Source organism: Phodopus roborovskii, unplaced genomic scaffold (assembly GCF_943737965.1).
Source record: "Phodopus roborovskii unplaced genomic scaffold, PHOROB, whole genome shotgun sequence".
Lineage (NCBI taxonomy): Eukaryota > Metazoa > Chordata > Mammalia > Rodentia > Cricetidae > Phodopus > Phodopus roborovskii.
In genome coordinates this window covers 6,118,393-6,140,964 of record NW_026126436.1, presented here as the reverse complement: position 1 = coordinate 6,140,964, position 22,572 = coordinate 6,118,393, and the positions used below count along the sequence as shown (strand labels likewise).

The following is a 22,572-nucleotide window of genomic DNA, read 5'->3' as shown; positions in this document are numbered from 1 at the left end:
TCTTGAGCAATTTTGTTCAAATAATCTTTCTTTTAAGAAATGTCAGCTGCATTATGTCCTGATATAATGAGGTTATATCTGCCTTCCTCTGTATTTTTGTGACATTTAAGGTGCTTACTCTTGGTATATTTATATTTAAAGAAAATGTTTGGGATGAAAGCCTTCCCCACAGTTCACTTAGTTTCCCTCATGAATGTGGTGATTACAATTTGATGGACAGGGTATCTGCTCACACTGATGTGATGTTTCAGTTTAGGACACAGTGGCTGCTGCTATTTGCATAAGTGCCAACTGAAAGTTAATGGGTCAAGGCCAGCTTTGTTTTTCCCTTGAAAGTATACTGTCCTAAGGGAAGCCATAAAATGATCTGAGACCTTAATGACACAGTACATTCTATTTCGTGAAATGGCAGACTAAGCCAAGTCCCCATCACATCAAATAGGTAAACCAAAAGCAGCAGTGGTTTTCTTGCATATGAATTTAATTTTTTAAAAATGGTGTTCTTATAAGCAGGAGTTAAAAATTTATAGAGTAGTTACTTAATTGTTTCTATTATGTTCTATCTAATTCTTTTACCATCAAACCTATGCAACCACAGGAAAATCTGCAGAACAAATCAAAAGTAAGAAAAATGTCTGGTGAAATATTGGACATGTTATAATTCCAATATCCATAGCTCTCAGCATCTGCCCCCTTACTTTGCAACAATTCTGCAAGTGATGTCTTAGTGGGAAGGTATAATCACATGAGGGAGAACCACATAAATCCATGTGAGCCCCATTTCTCCAACCCCATAACTTGTATGTCTTAACTCGGAAAATTATGCCATTCCATTTTATCCTCTAATTGTTTTAGAATTAGTTGCAACTCAATTTATATATTTATGGTGATTTAAGAGTTTAGATGTATATTTTAATAGTCATTATAATAAAGTGAAAAAACTTCCAGGACCATTGGAAACAGATACCACAGAACATAACATGGGCAAAGTTCTATGTCCATGAGTTTATAAAATTTACTTACTAGAATATTTAGTCTTCAATCCTTGGAAGTAGTTACATTTATATTTCCTTTCCAGTGGGAGAAATTATTCTTTCTGTCATTGTTATTATGAAGACATAAGGACAGGCACCTTGACCATACTATGTTAAGGAGGAAACAACAGCAAAGGCAATGATGGCAAAGTGTGTGCATGGGTGGTCACTGCAACTACCCCTATTAGGCTGTTGCAGAAACTGTCGTTGTAGGAAGATAACAAAAAATGGATATAGATATGGCATCCTGTCACAGGAGGCCCAGATAAACATGTATTTCAGTCTGTGATTTAGTCACATTTGTTCAATAAAATCTTCTAATAGGAACAGTACCTTGCTTTGTTATATTGTCCCAAATGCTGCTATACCTGACCTGAAGATAATTTTCCTATCCTCTACCTTCCATACATAATTCTAAATAACATTACATTAACGGCATCTATGATATGATTTCTGATGCCATCACTCATGCCTGTACATGTATATAACCTGCCTCTCCAGCTGCATTATAAATTCCTTAGGTAGGAACAATATCTTAATTTTTATAGCTATTTCTAACCAAAAGTAAAACATTGTCAGTATCCATATGGTAAGTGGGTCATAAAATGTAGATATGCAAGAAAACAAATTTAATGTTTAGTAACTTTGGATCTACCTCCAAACAGCCTTCTCCACGTGAACATTTCAACACCCAACATCTCATACCTAGGAGAGTGGATACCAGACTGATCAGTGGATAACCTCTTTGAATCCAAAGTAATACAGTCATAGAAGAACAAATACAGTTGAACCAGAAAGTAACAGCGAGTGTCAGAAAGCTGATGAGGTGTCTTAAGATCTATTTTAGAGGGTCCAGAGTTCAAACTACTGGTTAGAATTGAAGCCCAACTTTAAATCTAGAAAAATCCTCCATTGCACATGAGAATTGATGTCAGATCTGACAAAATCCTTTAGAGTTTACCTAAAGATCAATAAATATATTCATGAGACCCTTAAAACATCTGAAATAGTCTGGAGAGGTCACTCCATGGTTCCTGGCATTTTATGGGGGAAAGACAACTGAAATAGAAGCCTACTGCAATGTACATTATTATACTTAGGTCACTGCCAGTATGCAAGGAGTCACTGTTCATTCATCTAAAAAAAGAGAGGGTATGCCTCTCCTTTGTGCATTTCTGTTTATTTTCCAACTCTGGTATGAAAGGGTTTTTAAAAATTGAAAATAATATTAATATAAAAACGTACTTTCAATAGGCTCTTTTTTCCCAACACCCAGAATATCAAAGGACTAATTTCCTCCAGCTTGATGAATAGAAACATCCATATATAGAATTGGACTATCAAATATATATATATATATATATATGTGTGTGTGTGTGTGTGTGTGTGTGTGTGTGTGTGTGTGTGTGTGTGTCTACTTTCCAGGCTTAGTTTTTCCTTTTTAATTGATAAGTCATAAGTCACAGCTACCTTTAAGGATGACAGATCTCGAAAGAGTCAAACCAGTGCTCTTCAATCCACTCAGCTAAGTAGGATCTAGCCTGTTCTGAGGATTCACTGCATCTGTATGACTGTCTAAGATGATCCTATGGTGGTACAACCAGGGTGCTAAGCAGCTACTTGTGGGTCTTTGTTGGGATGATGAGTATGGCTAATGTTATGAATGTGGCAGGGAAGAATACTCACTTGTATGCTAATCATGGACAACAAAGGACATTCTGCCATCCAGGGTTGTTTAAGGCAAAGGGAGGCTTGGATGATAATATGTCACTTAATCACCCTCATTTAACCTTGGCTAGGACTTCATACATATTTATACTTTAGGTCCTGTATGGACTTAGAACCAGGGATTAAAGTGAGTAAGACTCTAAGTAAAACAGAGGAAGTTAGATGGGACTAATATCTGTCTCTTGTTTATATGTATCTCTCATATACAAAGAAAGACCCAGAAGTTTGACTTACCCGTATCTATTTTGACATTATAACATGTGCCTGCTAATCATCAGTACTAATCAGTGCTATTTCTGGTTATGTTCTCCCCCCAAAAAATAGTTTCAGTTTTTGTTAGAATGAGCCCTGACTGAAGAATAAAAAGATGAATAATCTAGCCCCTACTTTGCCAATTACTATATGGTTCCCTAGATAAGTCACACCCATACTCTCTCCTTTCTCCAAAGGGGAAATCACTTGATGATCTCTGTCGGTAGCATTCCATCTACCTTTCTGTGACACTATTAAATTTCTCTGACATAAAACCAGATCATCCTGGATTATTTTCCTATCTTCTAAGCAATGGATTCTACATATGGATATTGTAGAAGTAGAGATTTGATATTTACAGACCCTTTGTGAACCAAAGGCTACACAATTGTATATAAATTGGCATCACACTGCAATGAGTTGAAAAAAAATCATATCAAATGTGACATCAACTATGAAATGGCCATTTTACTTCCATATCCATATCTAGGTGGTGAAGAGCCCAGGATGTGCTCCAAACAGTGAGCATCCATTACCTCACATGCCAAAATAGACATTCTCTATTTACATGCCTCAGCTGATCCCACACAAGTTCTGTTCCCAAGCTCACATTCACAGCACATGAAAGATGAAATTTAATATACTATCCACATCTACTCTCTGAGGACAGTTCTTGGAGTGGTATACAGCCTAGCCTTGCAGAGAAAGCAATGCAATGTTGGTTTATAAAAATTAAATATTTCTCACAGCTATTGTGCATATTTGCAGTCAAATACTCCACCACTGAGCTATACATCCATTTGTGATATTTGAATGTCAGTGACAAGAAATTCCAGGCAGAGCAGCTTAGAAATGAAATACAGGAAACTGGCCACACAATTTTGATTCTAGACTTACAATTTTCCAGCTACCATCTATGTCACATCTCTGGCCCTCACTTTCTTTACCTATAAGATAAAGATTAAAAACCATGCTTTCTTTGCAGAGTTAAGTGATCTGTGCACTTTTTAAAAATTAATAAGAAGAATCCTTTGAATTGTGCTTTCCCATTGATATACAATTACATAATTGCCAAATGTGTCCACCCTAAGGTGGTAGGGAAGCCAGTACCATACAGTAGAAATAATCTGGGTTAAGGAATTCTTTATCAATTACAATTTGTTATTTAACAAAGCTCTCCAAAATTACAGGGCTTAAAACAGCAGTGTTCTGTATTTATATAGAAAGGGTGGTAATGGCTCAAAACTACTTCATATGGTATTAGCAATGGCATCTTGTACAGGGCTGTAGTGCCTTCTATCTTTCCAGGAAACTTTACTTATACTACAGTGGTATGTTATGGGATCACTACATATTTCCCAAGCCTGACTGGGAATGCTGTAATCCCTCTGAGAACTGAAGTCTAACATCCCAGAATGTCATTTATACCATCCTTCATATATAAATACAGAACACTGCAAACAAGTGAGAAGAAGTCTAGATTCAGGGGAATGAACACTAGCCTCCTCTTCTAGATTGGCAAAGTGAAAAGGAATGGAAGACTCATTGGCAGCTTTATAGACAGAATCAGGCACACCTGAGCTTCATGTTCATTCCCTCCTCTGAGAATTGATGGGTTTGTAAATTTCTACAACAGTGGCTCTCAACATTCCTCATGCTGTGACCCTTTAATATAGTTCTTCATGTTGTAGTGACGCCCAACCATAAAACCTTACCACCACTGCTTCATAACTGTAATTTTGCTACTGTTACAAATTGTAATGTAAATATCTGAAATACCACCCTCAAAGGGGTCGAAACCCACAGGTTGAGAACCGCTGCTCTAAAGTGCTATTTAAACTTCAAGGGCTGGTTAAGTTCATGTCTGTGTCCTGTTATTTGCCTTTAATTGTCCCAGGAAAAATAGAATATAGCAAAGGTCAGGAGATCCTTTCCATAGAGGAGAGCAAGATCCTGTCACATGAGTTTTCCATGCTCTGCTGTCTCACATTTAAGACTAATGCTCATTTGGCTATGGTTGCTTAGTGTATGTGCTAAGTCTGCTAAGTCAGAAAAGCCACAAGTCATTAATTGGGGGGACATTTCTTTAAGCACTCCAGGCTGCCCGTAGTGGGTTTCAGTTGATGAGGAGTTTTAGTTCAACCATTTCCAACATCTCATTCACATTTGGGAACCCTTCACTCAGGCTTGGTAATGAAGGAGCAGACATGTCTGCCTTTACAGGCATCACTGTAAGGTATCAGTGACCCCCATGAACAGCTCTTGACATTCAAAGTGTTTCCTCAAGTCTCAGTGGTCACTTTGTAGGACGGAGGTCCTCTTCCTCTTACAGTCATCAATTTTAGATATTTCTCTGACTGAATGTCTCCAAATACTCTAGAAGATAGCATTGAGTTGGAGTTATTTTAAGTTTCAGATTGTGTGGTTGCCAAATTCACAAAATATTGTTATCAATAGTTTTGACTCATCACAGAAATGAACATTTATTGTAAGTCATGTAGCCAAATCACAGAACAAAATACAATATCACATATTTGGTTTTAAAAATGATAGAGAAAACCCATCAGGGAATGTTATTAAAAAGGGATATTCACCGGCCTTTCATTAAAAAAAAATTGTGTTTTCTATGATAGAGACTCCTAATATTTGGGACACCATGATTTAAATCTGTAGCTACAGAGTTAGCTTAGTACTTAGACACATTTCCTGCTTTCAGAGGACCCAGATTCATTTCCCTACACCCACATTGGGCAGCTCACTATAGAGGCTTAACGGAAAATGTTGAAAAATCAGGGTGTTTACCAGAGGAGAAAACACGGACTCTTCCAGCGTTTCCTGTTTGTTCCATCTCTTTCTGAAGCTATGTCCCAGAACATAACTCAGCAATGATAGCAGCAGCTTTAATTGTGATCCCATTTCTCTGGCAGCCAATAGAGTATCACTGGAAAAGACAATATTAAACTCACTAAGAAAATGTAAATTTGATCTCTCTTTACTCAGGTAAATTGGAAAACAAAAATCACATGTGTGACCTGGTGATGGTTCAATGGATAAAAGGGCTTGCAGTGAGAACAAGAGGACCTGAATTCAAATCGCCAGCTGCCAATACACCACTACTGCTATTCCTTCCTAAAAGGCAGTCAACATACAGGTAACATTATATGACTTCAACAGGTTACAGTTAGGAATATGTGTGTATATACACACTCACACATGCAATAACAATTAATGAAAAAAGCAATAGGCCGTGGATTCAGAGGAGAGCAGAGAGGGGCATGTGGGAGGGTTTGGAGGGAGGAAAGGGAAGGGAGAAATGTTGTAATTATATTTTAATATCAAAAATAAAAAAATAAACAAAAATGGAAACAGGCATGGACCGTTACCCTAGCTTTGGAGACTAGAAACTGAACACAAATCCTGTTTCCTTGCTGGCCAGTCAGCCAAGACAAAACATTGAGAGAGTGTGTCTGAGCCACTGAGGTGGAGAGTGATAGAAAATAAGAAACCTGCTGGGTGTTGGTGGTGCTCGCCTTTAATCCCAGCACTTGGGAGGCAGAGGCAGAGGCAGGCAGATCTCTGTGAGTTTGAGGCCAGCCTAGTTTACAGAGCAAGTTCCAGGACAGACTCCAAAACAATATAGAGAAACCCTGTCTTGAAAAAAAAAAAAAAGAAAGAAAGAAAAGAAAAGAAAAAAGAAAGAAAAGAAACAAGAAATCCATGATATCTCCTCTATCCTTCGACCTCTGAAGGACATATGCAGACATGTGAGACCCCCATATGCATATATGCACACATCGCAAAGTTAAAGACTGTCTACATGAAATAGACAAAATAACTTTAAAAAAAAGTTTTCTACAAAGTCAGTCAGTGTTTCTGTCCTTCTCTGTCTTTCTCTCTTTCTCTGTACTGTGAGACAGAGCTTTACTCTCTAAACCAGACTGGCCTAGAGCTCAGTAAACAGCAGAAGCAGACCTTGACCTTAAACAGTCTTCTGTCCTCTGATGTGGATCTTTTACATGCTGGGATTGCAGGTATGAGCTACCACACCTGGTTTCTTGTTTGATTGGACTGTATACCTATTATAATGTATACTATTATGAATATAATGCATGTAGAAAAATATGCCTTTCTTCATATGTACTAGGTCATGAAAGTACCAATGATGGGAAACAACTGAAGATCTACTATCCTGTAAAAGAAGTAACTTAGTTACTCTGAAGTTTGATTTTAGATCCTGCCTACAAACTTTAGTTGTGCAAATTTTACCATGTTAACTTTAAATATAATTCTCAAAGTAATAGGATGAGATCAGATAGTTTAAATGCAGATGGGGTTAGGAGTTTTTCTGGTGAGAAAGAATTAATGGTTGTTAATGTGTATGACACTCTTGAGGTTATAGCCAAGTGCATGCCTCAAAAGGCGCTACTTGTCCTTACAGACATTTCTTGAGAATCCTCAGCACTGTCCCTTACAGATAACAATTCCTTTGTAAAAAGTTTCTTGTTATCTACATACTCACACTCACAATAGGCTAGATTTAAAAAGATCTGGTGTACCTCATAATTGACTTTATTAGATACTAAAATTGAATTCCTTACCTTTTAATTTTAGTCAGAAGGTCAGTAACAAAACAGTTTTGATATTCCATGTTGTGAATATGCTGCACATTATAGTCTGTGTGGGCATCACACAGACAGTTTGCCCTTATCTGAAGGCAGGTCCCTTCTATGGAGAAAATTGTCCTTTCTTCTTGAGAGTGAGACTTTGGGAAGGATATACCTGCAGATGAGTAGAGAGAGAGGGAGACATCATTGATCAGCTATCATTGATCATTGATGCTGGAATCAAATCTACATAGCCCTCTCTTTTCACACAGCCAAAGCAATGGAGGTGCCCAATTCATTCTGTTTGGATGGCTCTTCCCTGCGTTGCATTATCAACATTTATTTTTTTATTTTAATTTTATGATACTAAAATTCAACTCTTCTAAACTAAGAAAACTGTTACTACTCTTACTGGACCTATGAAGTGGTTCCTTTCCTCTGATGACACTGTCGGATCCTTTCGAATATTTGGTTTAACTTTGGTCATAAGAAAGAGGTGAGTGCAAAATTGGGAAGGAAATTCTGACATAAGACTCAGTATTTTTCTAGATGTTTAGAGTTTCACCTGAAGATAAAAAGTAAAAAAAGAGGAGGAAAAATGATTATCTGGTGAACTTCATTACAGCCCTTTTAGTGTTTATGTTTTAGTTGTGTAGTCCAGGCTACCCTTAAAATTATTATGATGTTCAGACAGTTTGTGATTTATCTGCCACAACCTCAAATGCAGCTAGGATTACAGATGCAAGTGACAACACCCAGAAAACAAAATGATATTCATTAAGTGTGACACATAATTTTTGACATAAGCTATGACATAAGCAAAGAAACAATACTAGTCACATTGCATACAGGAATAATCCACCCACTTCACAACAGAGTTCATGAAAATAAATTACATTCACCTGAAATGTAATGATATACAACAAGGTATATGCTTACATACATTATAACATGTCACTGAAGTTTTATTGTGATGATGGCTTGGAAATAGAAAAACCAGAAAAGAGAAAGTTAGTGTCATTCTTGAATAACTTTACTTTTTACCCTCAGGAAGAAGGCCAGTCTAGTAGACGGATGATTTCATGGTCACATGAACCTACAGAACTGGTTCTCTACATGAAAGCATGGTTAAAAACAATGAATAAATAAAGCTTTAGGATGCATACATCTATCCCTGGTTCCAACTCCTTTTAGCACCTTTGTGAATATGGACAGAACATTCAAATGTACTAATGCAGTTGCCCTTTATGCAAAAAACAATTGTGCAGAACTAGCCCTCAAGATACCTGTTTTTGTGAGGCTTTTGAATTAACATAGACCCTACTGAGGCATAATAAACACTTGTGAGTTCTTTCTTCTTCTAGTCTCTCTCTCTCTCTCTCTCTCTCTCTCTCTCTCTCTCTCTCTCTGTGTGTGTGTGTGTGTGTGTGTGTATGTGTGTGTGTTTCATTAGGAATTACTAATATATTTTAATAATCATAAAAAACTATATGGCTGTTAATTGTATCTTACAGGCTAGACCAATCATAAAATAATTTTTCATAGTTTTTCTTATGAATTGTCATCAATCTAGATGTTAAGGAAGCACACACTACTGTCTTTTATATTTTTATATTAAACTCCTTTAGGACCTGTCTAAGGCAACTAAAGACAGTGAAGGAAAGGAGCAAACTAATAGGAAATACATTTGCTGTTCTCATGAAGTTCAAGAGTGCAGCCATCTCAGTGCAGATTTCACAGCAAAGTCAATTCATCCCTTCCTCTCTCCCATACATAAAATGGAGATGATGGCCCTTATACTTGGCAACACTATAAATTTTTCCATTCTTCTGAATGTAAAACAGCATTAAGTGTTACATGTTTGCAGGATATTTATTTTTAATAACACAGAGGCTAAATATATTATTCAGCAGTTCTGAAGTCTTCACACTTATTTCCACAGATTTATATTCTAGTGGGATAAGAAGAAACTGGATTTTTAGGCACACGGTTTTCCTTTATTTGGTGATCTTTAGAAGAGCTTTTATTTTTCCTCAAGTAAAACAATTTCTCTAAGATACATTTCAGAAGTGGTCGGGTATTTCTCTGTGGAGCATTCTTATAAGGACACGATTTTACATTCTTTTGTCCTATTGTGTGTGGCTCGCTGCTGGAAGACTCAGCCGATTTCATTTAGATTTCCTATCTACTGGCTGCAGTGCCTCCAAGTACAAAAAGGACTAGGTCCTTTTGTCACCCAGGAGGTTCCATGGGAATGCAACAGCCCAGCTGAGATGAAGACCACAGAAAGGAGTAAGCAGAATCAAAGATAACAAATTTAAATTTAAATTGTAAGAATTGGGAAAGGACCTGTTCAGGGTCAGCCTCCATTGTGTGGATGAAGAAAAACTAAAAGTGTTCACTAATATCCAAAATTTGCCTTAAGTTAGGTTATAGGTTACTCAGTTTGTCCAGGAATCAGTATGCTGCTGGCAAGGGCAAGGCATTAACCACAATTCCTTTATAGCTCTTTTCCCTGTGTCTCATCTTCTGTTTGCCTGTTTCTTTCTAGTGTGCTGTATATGATTTTGGCACAGATTTATAGATTACAATTGATTTGGGCTCGAGAACCCAAAGTCATCAATAACCTTTAAAATATAAATCTATGGGATAATATATAACCCCCCCAAATCCCAAGTTGAACCAGACAAATTGCAAATAAATCAATATACAACCTATATTATTGAATATGATGCTATAAGTTTTTGTTCCTCTCTGCATTTTCTGTTCCAATTAAAGTAGGTCTGTTGTGAGCCACTAAATAATACCTCACAGAGTACACAAATGTCAGGTCTGGGCAAGAACCACCTTGTAAATTGAAACCATAGGCTTTTCCCCAAAGCTGCTTTGAGCTGTCAAAAGGATAATTATGTGTTAGTTTCACAGGAATTGAAGAGGCACCAGCATTCATAATTTTTTTCTACTTTAAATCTAAAAATTTTGTGAATGATAATCACCTTCTTGCTACATCAACTATAAATCAAATTGTGATTTGTAGAGCACTTAATCCAAGGCAGGGAGAAAAGGAAGAGCTACACTCTTCCAATTGTGAACTCAAAAGCTAAACCCTTTAACACACGGAATATTTCCAACAAATTCAGTCATATGAAGTTTCTTCTCTCCCTCGTAGCCTGTTTTCCTTGGCATTCAGCCACTAGAAATTAAGACCCAGTTTCCTGGGCAACGAGAACTGTGCACACATCCTCACAAGCTCTCCCTCATTCAGACTGTTAGCTATACAAATAAAGTTTCACAAAGAGATTGCTTCAGAATAAAAGAAAGACTGTTCCCATCTATTGTGACAGGCCTTAAGGTATTATTCGCAGTGCCTCCAATTGGACAATGTGTTTTTGTGATGAACTGAATTACCTTAGATTGGTTTTCCACATCTCTTTGTGATTGGGATAGCAGAATAAGCTTTTATACTCTGTTTAATTCTCTCCTCGGTTCCATTAGCATCAATCCTGTTTCTCTCTAATTTTTTTTAAGGGAAATTTACCTGTTAAGTTGCCATATTAACGTTTAAGGATCCATTTTCAACTGGAATTTTAAGTGTATCTCAAAGCTTTCAAAACTAAATTGCAGTTTTTGTTTATTCCACTTTATTTTCTAACTTTTCCATGATATGGACATAAGGAAACATTTTATGATTAATAAAATATATTAATTAATTTGGCTGGGATGCTGTAAATTTGAGGTAGGTGAGAACTGCAGTGGGCTTGTTTATTCATTTGTTTTGCCCAGTGCATTTTCCCATATTTTTGTGGTAAAGTTAGCTGGGGTGGTTCATTTCCCACTTACTAGAGACAGGTTAATAAGTGTGTCTTAGTTTGATGAGTGTGGAATACCACTGCAATTTTTAACACACACAGAAGGATCAGTTAGCTAAGTTGATGTTACAGGCTTTGGGTCTAAGTTTCTCACATTTAAACTCATGTTTTCTGAATCCTTTCTCATTATATTTGGGGTTTAATTAAGCCAAAGCCTTACAACGTTGTTCTGGTTGTTGATGTTCAGGTTGCTGAAACTCTTTCATCTTCCCTTTTCAAGACACAGTTCAGTCTGTGCTCTACAGTTATCACAGACTGGAGAACAAGGGAGCCTCTTCTAAAGATGGTAGGGATAATTTTCTATTTTGCAGTCCATTTATTATGTATTTAGGTTTAATACCTTGCTAGAGGTATTCTCAATGGGTTCATAGAACCTTCCTGATGCATTTTAGTGTGTTTCCAAAAATTTAGCATAAATAACACTGGTGAGAGTTATGTTTTATAGTTAAAACTAAATGGACATATACCTATTTATCTGTTCTGCAGATAGAATATATGTCTATTTTACTCTTTTGAGAAAATAATCAGTAACCAGCACTTCCAAAACAAATCAGCTCTAAATCTTTCTCAGTGCCATTGCAAAAATTGGATGCATGTTTTAATGCTTCACTGTTAGGAAGGTCTCCTGGTGCTTACCAATGCAAGAGTGCATTTGTAAATTCATCCTTAGGTTTTTAAAAATGCTTATAGTACAATGAAATACAGAAACATGTTGATGCATTGCATTATATATTGTGTGGCTCCCAAGAAGGTCCATATCAATCATCTAACTTGCTATTCATTTAGAACAAAAGGACATGTGTTATTTTCCAGCCAGGCATCCATATGCAGTCTTGCCTATTTTGCTTTCTCCCACCCTGAATGTTTCAGTTTTGTTGTTATAGATTTACTTGTCCTGGTCTTAATAATAAATACTACACCCTCTATAGTATGGTTTAAATACCACATTCATATCACATGACTTCTTACAAAATGATGTATCTTTCCCCACTGTAGAACTTCAAGACTCTGTATGTCTCTATTGTGACACTGTCATCTATTTTTAATAAGCAGAAGGTATATTTTTGCAGCAATTAAATGGATGAACTTTATGTTAAGTTGGCTGTACTATAATAATCATCCATCCTCCCCTTTCCTAATACATTGTAAGCTGTTTCAGGGAAAGGGTAGACATATTTGCTGAATTAATAGAGGATCAGAAGAACAATTACTCTGAGCTAGCAAAATCTCCTGTGCTTATTTTCTTCCTAAAATATGAAACAGCTGGCCAGAGTTAAAAGTTCCCTAGAGCAATTATTTTCTGTGTAATTCATTTAAAGGCATATAAGAACTGATGATGTCAGTGTATTTTATTTCCACTCTTTGTGGAATGGAGTGAAAGATGGCACATAGGCTCAACACAGTGGATCAATTAGTAAAGAGCTTGCTGTACAGGCCTGAAGACATGAGTTTGATCCTCAGAACTGGTGTGCAGGTGGAGAGAACTGATTGTACACAGTTCTCCATGAAATCATCAGGGCATGTGAATTTCCAATACACACACAGCATACAATAATGATAACAACAACAACAATAATAAATGTTTTAAAGATAAAGAGCAGATTTAACCCTTTCTTAGGCTGCCTTTGCTGCTGATACCCATACATTAGCTTCTTTACTTCGGCATTCCTTTCTGAGACTTAACCTCATGTACAAAACAAATGAAGACTTTGATGATGAGGTACTTATGTTAAAAAGTAATAAATAAAGAAGTGCTCAAACTGAATGCTAGTGATAAATAATGAAGGGTTGTTAGCTATTGTCTTTTGAGAGCCTTGCTGCCGGGAACAAACAATCCCATTTTGTGCTGCATATTATTATTATTGTCTTTTCTACCCCTAACCAGCCTAGTAAGCAAAGCAGTGCAAAGCCTGGGCCTCAAACTGCTACCTTCCTGCGAGAGTCTACCTTCCCTTCTCTTTGCTGCTGCATTTGATGTCAGCAGTAGAACTTTCTAGGTGAGATGAAGGTGCCAATGAGTGAGCACAAAAAGATCAATAGCCAGTATAAAAGGAAAGAAATTTTGACCTGCACTTCACTTCTTAGATGGAAGTGTACCAAAGGATTAAATTGTTGCATCAAGTGCAGCGTACTGCTTAATAATTAGAGTTCTGCACCCTCCTGAAGAGTCTTCAGAAGCAAATTTCTTTCTGAGAGGGAGAGAGATAGCTCATACCCCCATCCTCCAGGCTTTTTTTAAATAGGGAAATGTCCTAATAATGACCTTTAAAGGAACCTCATCGTCTGTGTTCCCTTTCAAAGATGGCACTTGGGATTGAGCCACCAGGCATAACTGCTGTGAGAGAGAATTCAGAATCCAGTGCGAAGAGAAGGCTAATTTCAGGACACTCAGTCCTGACTATCCCCATCTTAGCAAGGCTATGGCGGTGCCACTGGCTCTTTGCTCCCATCTGAGTATCAGTGAACTCACACTGCTCTTATGCTCATATCGGTGTTCACTTCAAAACAACTCTTACTCTTACAGACTATACTTTAGACTTTGCCATTCTATGTCCTGAAACATGAAGTGGGGTTCTAAAATTATTATTTTTTTCTTCAAAAGAATAAGTGTAAGAGACATTGAAGTAGCTTTGATGATTCACCATCCCCCCTACCCACAAAAGTAGATAAGTGGAAAAGTTTATGGTGTTTCATGTATCAAGGAGAAAAACTACACAGCATCCTTAGAAATGAAGGATGAAAGAGATCCAGCAAACTGAGTGATAGAATTTAACAAGTGAAACTGAGTTGGTGAATTAGCACTGGCCTGTTTGCTTTGTCCACTGTGCTTAGGAAAGTTCTACCATTGTACACTTCCCTCATAAACCTTAAACAACACAATCTTCTATAGCTTTTGGAGTTAAAAAGATATGCATGAGAAGTAAAGACACAGGAATTATTGAAACAAATATGTGTGATGTAGTATGATGTCTCCAAAACATGATAAGTGAAAGGAGTCATAGAATTTCAGAGATAGAACAGAACCTTAGCAAATTACAAACCCAAGCCCTTTGTCTACAGTAAAAACTAAGACACAAAATGGCTGTACTTAAGGAAATGGATAGCATGGAGATTTTTAAAGTGTTCTGAAGTGTCATTGTGACTTTTATATTAGTCCTTGTGAGAAGTCCCGAGGACAAAATTTTAAACTAAGTAAAAATTATCTACATTCTCATAAAATTCTGACTGTTACAGAGAACCATCAATCATACAAATATGCAGAAGGCCCAATTGTCTTAAGTGACAATAAGTAAACATATAAGAGAAGAATTAGAAATCAAAGAAACTATAGAAGAGTGAAATAAGGTTTAAAGAATCACAATTGGCTAGGTGTTAGAATAAAAGAATAGAGGAGAAAGGTATAGACCATCCTAAATAATAATAATAATAATAATAATAAACATACATACATACATACATACATACATACATACATACATACATATCATGGATAGACCTTGACAAACCTCTGATTTCTTTACATGTGAAGTGACTAGTTACGGAAGCAACAGAAAGGACTAAGTTTCAGAAAGAAAAATATTTTCATATGAGCAATAAACCTCCATTTATCTTACTTGGTTGAATCCTCTCAGTATCCCTAGAGAGGAAGGCATTTTTTTTCTCAAGTTTGCAGTTAATAAAAACAAGGTTTGAGTTGTTTAAATAATTTGAGAGATCATCAGAGATAATAAACACAACTATCTGACTGTCACATCTAAGAACACAGTGTGGACCTTCTAGAAATAAAAGGCAGAGGGTGACAGGGAGAGATGAATGAATTGAAGCAATGTATTAACTACTTGCATATTAATTGGAATGTGCATAACACTATGGCATTTTTCTTGATAAGATATGAATTGAAATAAGGTGTTTCCTCTTCCTCATGTCTTTGCTTTGAAGTCAATATTTTAAAATAATTTGTATTTATTCTTTGAAATTTTCATATAAGTATACAATATTTAGATCATTATCTAAATACTATCCTAATATTACCCCCCACCTCCCTGTTTTTTTCTCCAAATTTCCTGTTCTATTTTTTACTGTTATTATTTTTAACCCCAGAATCCAATCAGTGCTCAGCATACCACTCAGGCTAGCCACTGGGGCATGAGCAACCTCCCAGCAGCCATAAACCCAAAAGACAGTAACTTACCCTTAGTGTGTCCCGGAATTTTCAATGGCTCGAATTTGTGCATGTGCTGTACAGGAACCACGTGATGTCTGAAAGGTATTGCATGCCTTCGTTCATATCCTCTGGGTTTTACATGTGTCTCCTCACCATCAATCCTTAATGTTCCATGAACCTTCCATGGAAGTTCATATGCATCATTCATTCACACCTGAGCACTCACATAACCTGGTGTCCACAATTTGGCCAGTTCCAAGTCTGCATTACCAATGTACCACCATGTCCTACAAAAAACAAAACAACAACAACAAAAAACAAACAAACAAAACACCTTTTTTGACCAAGGCTGAGGATGGCACAACCCTATGGGGCTAAGTAGATACTTAAAAAACCATTTGACAATGACTATTTAGTGAAATACTACTATTGGGTTCCTATCAAGGGTCTATGATCTCTATAGTTACAGGCTTTAGCCAGGTTTACAAGTACCAGGTGTTAAGCTCTTCCATGAAATAGACATCAAATCAAATCAAATCAGAAAGCAGCTAATTATCACAATAAGAATCAGGTCACTGTTGTACCAATGGACATATTTTGCTCAGAAGGTCAATATTGTAACATGGAAGGTCTAGCACTGAATGATCCCATTGAGGTCTCTTCTCCCCCAGCAGCATGGGTAGCTTTCCAGAACTATGACAGCTAGCCAGTCAATAGAGAACTTCATGATAAATGTGGAATATTTTTACTGATCTCCTGCAATCGCAGTGTATGGTGCCTTCAGCAATGAAGTTACCATTTAGTTACTGTGACCAAAAAAGAGTGATGGCAATAGTAAGCGCTATTTCAAGTGACCTTGACAACTCTCTGACCAATAACTTGTAGGGAGGTATCCTGTGTCTAGCACTGAAACTTTCATTTAATAATCCATTTCTTCTATGAGCTGTTCTCTATCCATACATGGTACCACTGATCAAACTCCTTTTTATGTGCTATATTTTATTTTTAATTGCCTTACAAACTAGTGGATTTCCATAAAGCTACTTCCTGCACGCAAATTTTCAATTTGATTCCTTCATGGTATTTCCTATAAATGTATGAGTAGAAATAGTAGAAGATTACAATGAAAAAAATGTTAAGTTTAAAGAGTTATTTTGTTTTTATTTAATGTGAATAAATGTTTCACCTGCATTTTTTGTGTGTGCACCCTATGCTTACCTGTGGAGGTCAGAATAGGGTATTCAGTCTCCTGAAACTGGGGTTACTGATGGCTATGAGCTGCCTGTCATGGGTGCTGGGAACTAAATCTGGGTCCTTTATAACCATAGCAAGTGCTCGTCATCTCTCTCCCCCTGAAAATGTTGAAATTTAAAGTAAAAACGATTGTCAGCATTAAATGGTGTGTCTTTTTTTCTAATGTAGGACAAAGTTTCTAAAGATTTCTTTAAAAATTTCCTTTGAAGTAAGCTTTTAAGCTTCCATAACAAGACACCTCAGATTAAGTAGTTTAAACAACCTATAGGTTCTATAAGTTAGACATCCATGAGCAGGATTCCAACTAGTCTGATTTCTAGTAAAGATAATTTTCCTTTGTGCATGGCCACCTTCCTATGACCTCTTATGGCCTTCTTGGTGTAGCTATGGAAAGCATACAAGAAACTCTCATCTGAAAAGGGCACCAACAATATTAGACATGTACTTCTCCTTCATTGACAGAATTTAACAAATTCACTTCTTAAATGCCTTATAGCCAACCAAATAATCTCTCGTTGGATTTCATACAGGGCTTCAGAATATAAGTTCAGAGAAATACTACTGAGTCTATGGGACTCTGATTCATTTTCTTTGCATAATTCACCATATTGAATTATCTAAATAGCAGTTACTGCTACTTGATGTTTTTGATTCGTTTATTTCTGTTTCTCATTATTATAATATTTCTTCTCAGACTACACAGTCATCTTTTGTAGAGCACTTTGTTGTCGTAGCTCACACAGTGCCTAGAACAGTTCCTAGCCCAAATAGGGCACCAGGGGACACATGCTGAAAGAGAAGAGCAGCAATTTTCCTCTCATATATTCTGAGAGCTTCCCTGGAGAGCACATTTTCTGAGCACTTCCTAATAGTGAGACTTCTCATCAAGACAAGAAAAACTACCCCCCGGTGTTTTGGAACCATTCCGGAGAAGAGCAAAAGCAGAGGAGTATTTCTGTCTTCAGCTGTTCATGCATATTCTTCCTTTCTCTCTAGATATCTATTACTGTCTACCCAGAGAATAAAGTGTGTCAGTCTGACTTCCTAACACTAATTGCAATCAGGTTGCAATGATGAGTGATTCTGGGCCCCTGTGATCAGAGGACGTGCATATGGCAGGCTGATCAATGCCTAAATGGAGATGTTTTCAATTGCTAGTGAGCTCAGCAATTAGAAATCTCTTATTCACACATGCATTTGCATGTATGTGTGGGGGGTGGGTGGGCATACCTTGTATTTGTCATCATCTACATCTTCAATCCTTTGCATATTCAAGAGAGTTGAAGTAGAAATTTCCTACTTTCCCATCACTGTGATAAAATACCAAGCAAATAAACTTAAAGAAAAGTTTCTTTTGGTGTGTTCTTCCTTGAGGAAGATTACCTTCCCTGTTTCCAACTTTCCTTAGTTGCCTATAGTTCTTCATGTAGGGTTGGGGATTCATGGACTTCTGCCATCCAATTTGGCATAACCATTGTTTCCATCCTTGTTCAGCTCACATTTTGAGACTATCATTTTGGTGAAACTATGGGTATAGCTTCTAATATTATTAAAAGAAACAATCTCAAGACTCCCTGATTCTCTGGCTCTTACAATCTTCCTGCCCCCGTTCTACAATGTCTTCTGGCCCTTAAGACAAGGAGTGTTTGGCAGATATATTCATTTGACTCGACTCCACAAATCTGTATTTTGATAAGTTGAGGTTTTCTGTGGTACCTAGCGGACAGCCCTATAAGCACACATACAAGTAACATTGTACAGACTGAGTAGGGAAATACATGAGTGTACATGTGCACATATGCATGCAGTAACAATGAAAAGAAAGGCCATGAATTTGGAGGGGAATAAGGAGAGAATTGTGGATGGCTTGGATGGAAGAAACAGATTTAAAAAATTCTAAAATTATACTACAATTTCAAAAATAGAAATAGGTAAACTAATGATTTTTGGCCCACAGCTTGAAAGGTTTCTGTCCATGGTCGCTTAGAATCCATTGCTATGGTTCAGTGGCGAGGCAGACTATGACTGTGGGGAGGATATAACAGAATAGAATTTTTATGGCAGTTAGGAGTGTAAGGAGAGAAGGAAAATGAGAGGAAGGAAGACAGAGAGTAGCAAAGGGAGAAGAGAAGGTGGCCAGAGAAGGGAAGAAGAGTGGGGACAATATAAACCCTCCAAAGATGCCCTTCCAGTGATGCACTTCCTAAAAGTTCATTCAGCTATGAGCACACTAGTAGGTTAATCCAGTGATAAAGTTCAATACCTGTGATCTAATATCCTCTCAATAGTACCATCAACTGGGAAATAGACTTTCAATACATGAACCTCTCAGGTGACCCTTCGTTTTCAAACCACAGCAGCATTGCACTATAGCAGTAACAGCTTTCTCATTTTAATTCTCTGTTTGCATCTATCAATCAATTTTTTATAGTATAACTTATAAGCACACAGCTTGGATCGAAACAGCAATTGTTTATCAGTCAGCTGTCTTCATTACTGAACTTCACCAAGCTCACTCATGCATCTGAGGTCAGGTGATCATCTGTTTGGCAACTCTGCTCCTTGATATGCCTGGTTGTTACAATGGAATCAATGAAAGCAGCATTGTGTCACTACCCAGAAATCCAATCTGGGCTTGTTCACGGGGCAGCTCAGAGTCTGTGAGCTATGAGGTGAAGCAGACTGCCTGGATCAGGAACTTCAAAAGAATAATGAACATGCCATTGTCTAAAAGAAGCCATAGTCAAGCCAATTAAAGAAATGGCTAAGTAGATTCACACCACCTATATACTTACCCCTACCTCCTTTTTTTTTTTTAATACAGTCTTGTTGTGTATCCAAGGCTACCTACCAATCTTCCAATCCTTCTGAAAGTATAGATGTAATCAGATAAATTGTCTAGACTCCACCAGTTGATAAGTAGAGCTCCAAGAGTAGTGACCGTTTTTATAACCCACTGCAGTATATGTAAATAAGAATAAAAATACATTTCTCTTCACTATACTTTTAAATTTATCCTCTCAAACTTCCACTAAAATTCAAAGGATAATAGGTTTCAACTATATGGGTAACAAATATTTTCAAATTCCTTGGGAAGATGGAAATACATACTAATGTTCTTCTTGCTATCAGGGCTAATAAAAATTTGAAAAATGATAATTGCCTATATACAAGCATATTTTAAATCAAGGATATTGGAGAAAGTTGTAAAGCTGGACATGAGGAATATACTGTGGATTTTCTAGAATTCACAGGCCAGCTTGGATGCTCAACCCAGTTCCAGATAAAAATCCTCTGAATTATGCCAGTACTACAACAATTCCTTGTCTCAATCTCACTTCCATGGTTAAATGTTACCTAATCTACATACTTTGTGAAGGTATGTCTGGCATGAAGGTATGTGTTCTGTTTTTAAGCATCCATACTCAATTTAAATTATTATGTATAAACACTTGGAAATAGTCTTTTTAACATTTTCTCCAGGTTTATGAGAGATAAGAGGGATCAAGTTGTATGCCTCCTTCAGTTCAGAATGCTGAGGCCATGGACTTTATGTGTCTTTCAGTTCTGAATTGAACTAATCTTTATCACACACATACACACAAGAATCAACAATCAACCACATTGTTGCTTTCTCAAATACAATCTCCCACATGTATCCTTGTTATGAAACGAATTAAACACATATAACATATTAAAAAAAAATTCTGATCTGTTGGCCCTCTCCTCCTGTTTGTAACATCTAGCAAAGGTTCTCTTGCTTCAAGCAAGTTTCAGTTTTAGGAAACAAATATCTCATAAATGAATTCTCTTTCTACTTCATTCCTACCAGCAAGAGGCCCCCTTCTCTGCCATGTGCTTTTCAATCAGAATTAATACTTGGATTTAAAATATTATGTTATTTCCACAACAACCATCCAAGTACCAGTTTCCCTCATGGCTGTTTTGATCTATCATTCAAGCGTATATACTGTTTAAAATTGAAAGCTTTCTTTTTCCCAAACCCCACTAGAAATATTTTATAGAAAATAAAATGCTGCATCCCTTCCCAGGCTTTCCCTAAGCTGATTTTAATTGGCTGGTCCAGCCCAGGGACAGAGAAGAACAGTTGTGATGCTGGCAAGGCCTCTGTGGCAACCCACAAAAGCATTCAAAACCCTCAGCAGGAAGGATTAAGGTGAACAGGAGGAAAAGCTGATGGAAAATTGGAAAGCAGGAGCTTCTATTTGTCATACCAGTCTACAGTGGCATGTTCACTAGGGTTTGTATTCCTGGTGCATATGCCCAAATGTCAAAATAAATTATCTCAGGGAAAACAAGCTGGTTATCAAGGTTGACTGTTTTTGACTTTTTGACTTCTCACAAACTTTCCATTCTAAAACTAAATTTATTATTAGTTCAGTTCACATGACAATATAATGTAGCTTGCACGTGGCTTCTAGCAGTGAGTGCTGATAAGGTACTACTATTGAGAGATACAGCCTGTACAGGAAAAGCCTAGACAAACAGCTACTGAAAGAGTATAGGTTTTTTTTTTCTCTCTCTCTCTTTTCAGATAGCAATATTCCCTTGTCAGTGGGCATTCATGTAACCACCACCCAGGAGATTTAATTGAAAAGCTTAAAACACATAGAATCAGTGGGGGAAATCCCCAGGAATTTAAGAATGATGAAAAAGTTTAATCTTTGTCAATGAAAAGTTGTTCTAATTTACTTTTCACACTATGAGGTATTAGGCTGTGCAGCATTTACAGTAGAAAGCAATTAGAAGCCATTTTTTCCCTTTAGCAATAGCCTTGGAGTGACCTATTAAAATCATGTATATACTTTATATTGAAGTACCATCCGCCTTCAATTTTTTAGATTAAGATTTGCTAGATATATATAGCTCTTAGCAAATTCAGGATTAATTAATCAAAAGCCAAAAAAGCATAGCTCTACTTTTTGATGCAGAGTGAGCTCTGAATCAATAGCACAGCCAAGAACTTGCTATAGGGAGAAAAAGCTTAGAGGGGGAAAGATGGCAATATGGGTGTTGAAAAGGACTGGGCACTAGCCCAGACATAGTCAGCACTAGCTTAATTGCATTGCTTTCTCTCCTTGTCCCATGGCCTTGGGTCTTTAATGCTTCTCATAACTTCTCTTTATTCCTCCTTTAAAGAAATTCTTGTGAATATATTATTTTCTTATGATTGAAAAAAGAGAAACTATGATTGATGAAGGCATTCAAGGGAAACCTCCGACCATACTTCCTCACTTGCCCTTACATTGACGTATGCAATGTTTTCACAAATACAGTGTGAAGTGTAATGTTCATGGGTATAAAGAGACAAAAACAATATTAACTTAAAAGAAACAAAATCCTAAAGTGTGATTAATCTCAGTGCAGACAGGAATCCTGAGAAGTCAAGTACAAAAACAATCTATAGAATTGGCTCAGTAAGGACAATGGAGCAATGCAGGTCAAAGTGGAAGATGAGCAGCAATGGAGATTATGAAGGTAATGACGTCTGCAATTGCCACAGATGCTCTTCTGCTTTGGTTCTTTCTATGTAAGGGGCTGGTAATGACCATAGATGGGCCTGGGTAATACTGTAGGCAGACTACAACAAGGAGCAAATCATCAAGCATGTAAGGGAGGTCTAGGTTACTCTGTTCTTATCTATA

General features: G+C 37.0%; 1 protein-coding gene across 3 annotated transcripts in view; it reads left to right on the top strand.

Annotated features, from left to right (window-relative positions):
• Lingo2 (leucine rich repeat and Ig domain containing 2) overlaps positions 1-22,572 on the top strand; it is a 486,815-nt gene that overhangs the window by 335,153 nt on the left and 129,090 nt on the right. Inside the window, exon 1 of one of the 3 annotated variants that reach the window (XM_051187526.1) lies at positions 6,019-6,165. The exons of the other annotated variants lie outside the window; for them this stretch is intronic. The gene's annotated coding sequence lies outside the window, so the exon portion shown is untranslated. Of the gene's footprint in view, positions 1-6,018; positions 6,166-22,572 lie in introns of those variants that run through there. 3 annotated transcript variants of the gene reach the window in all.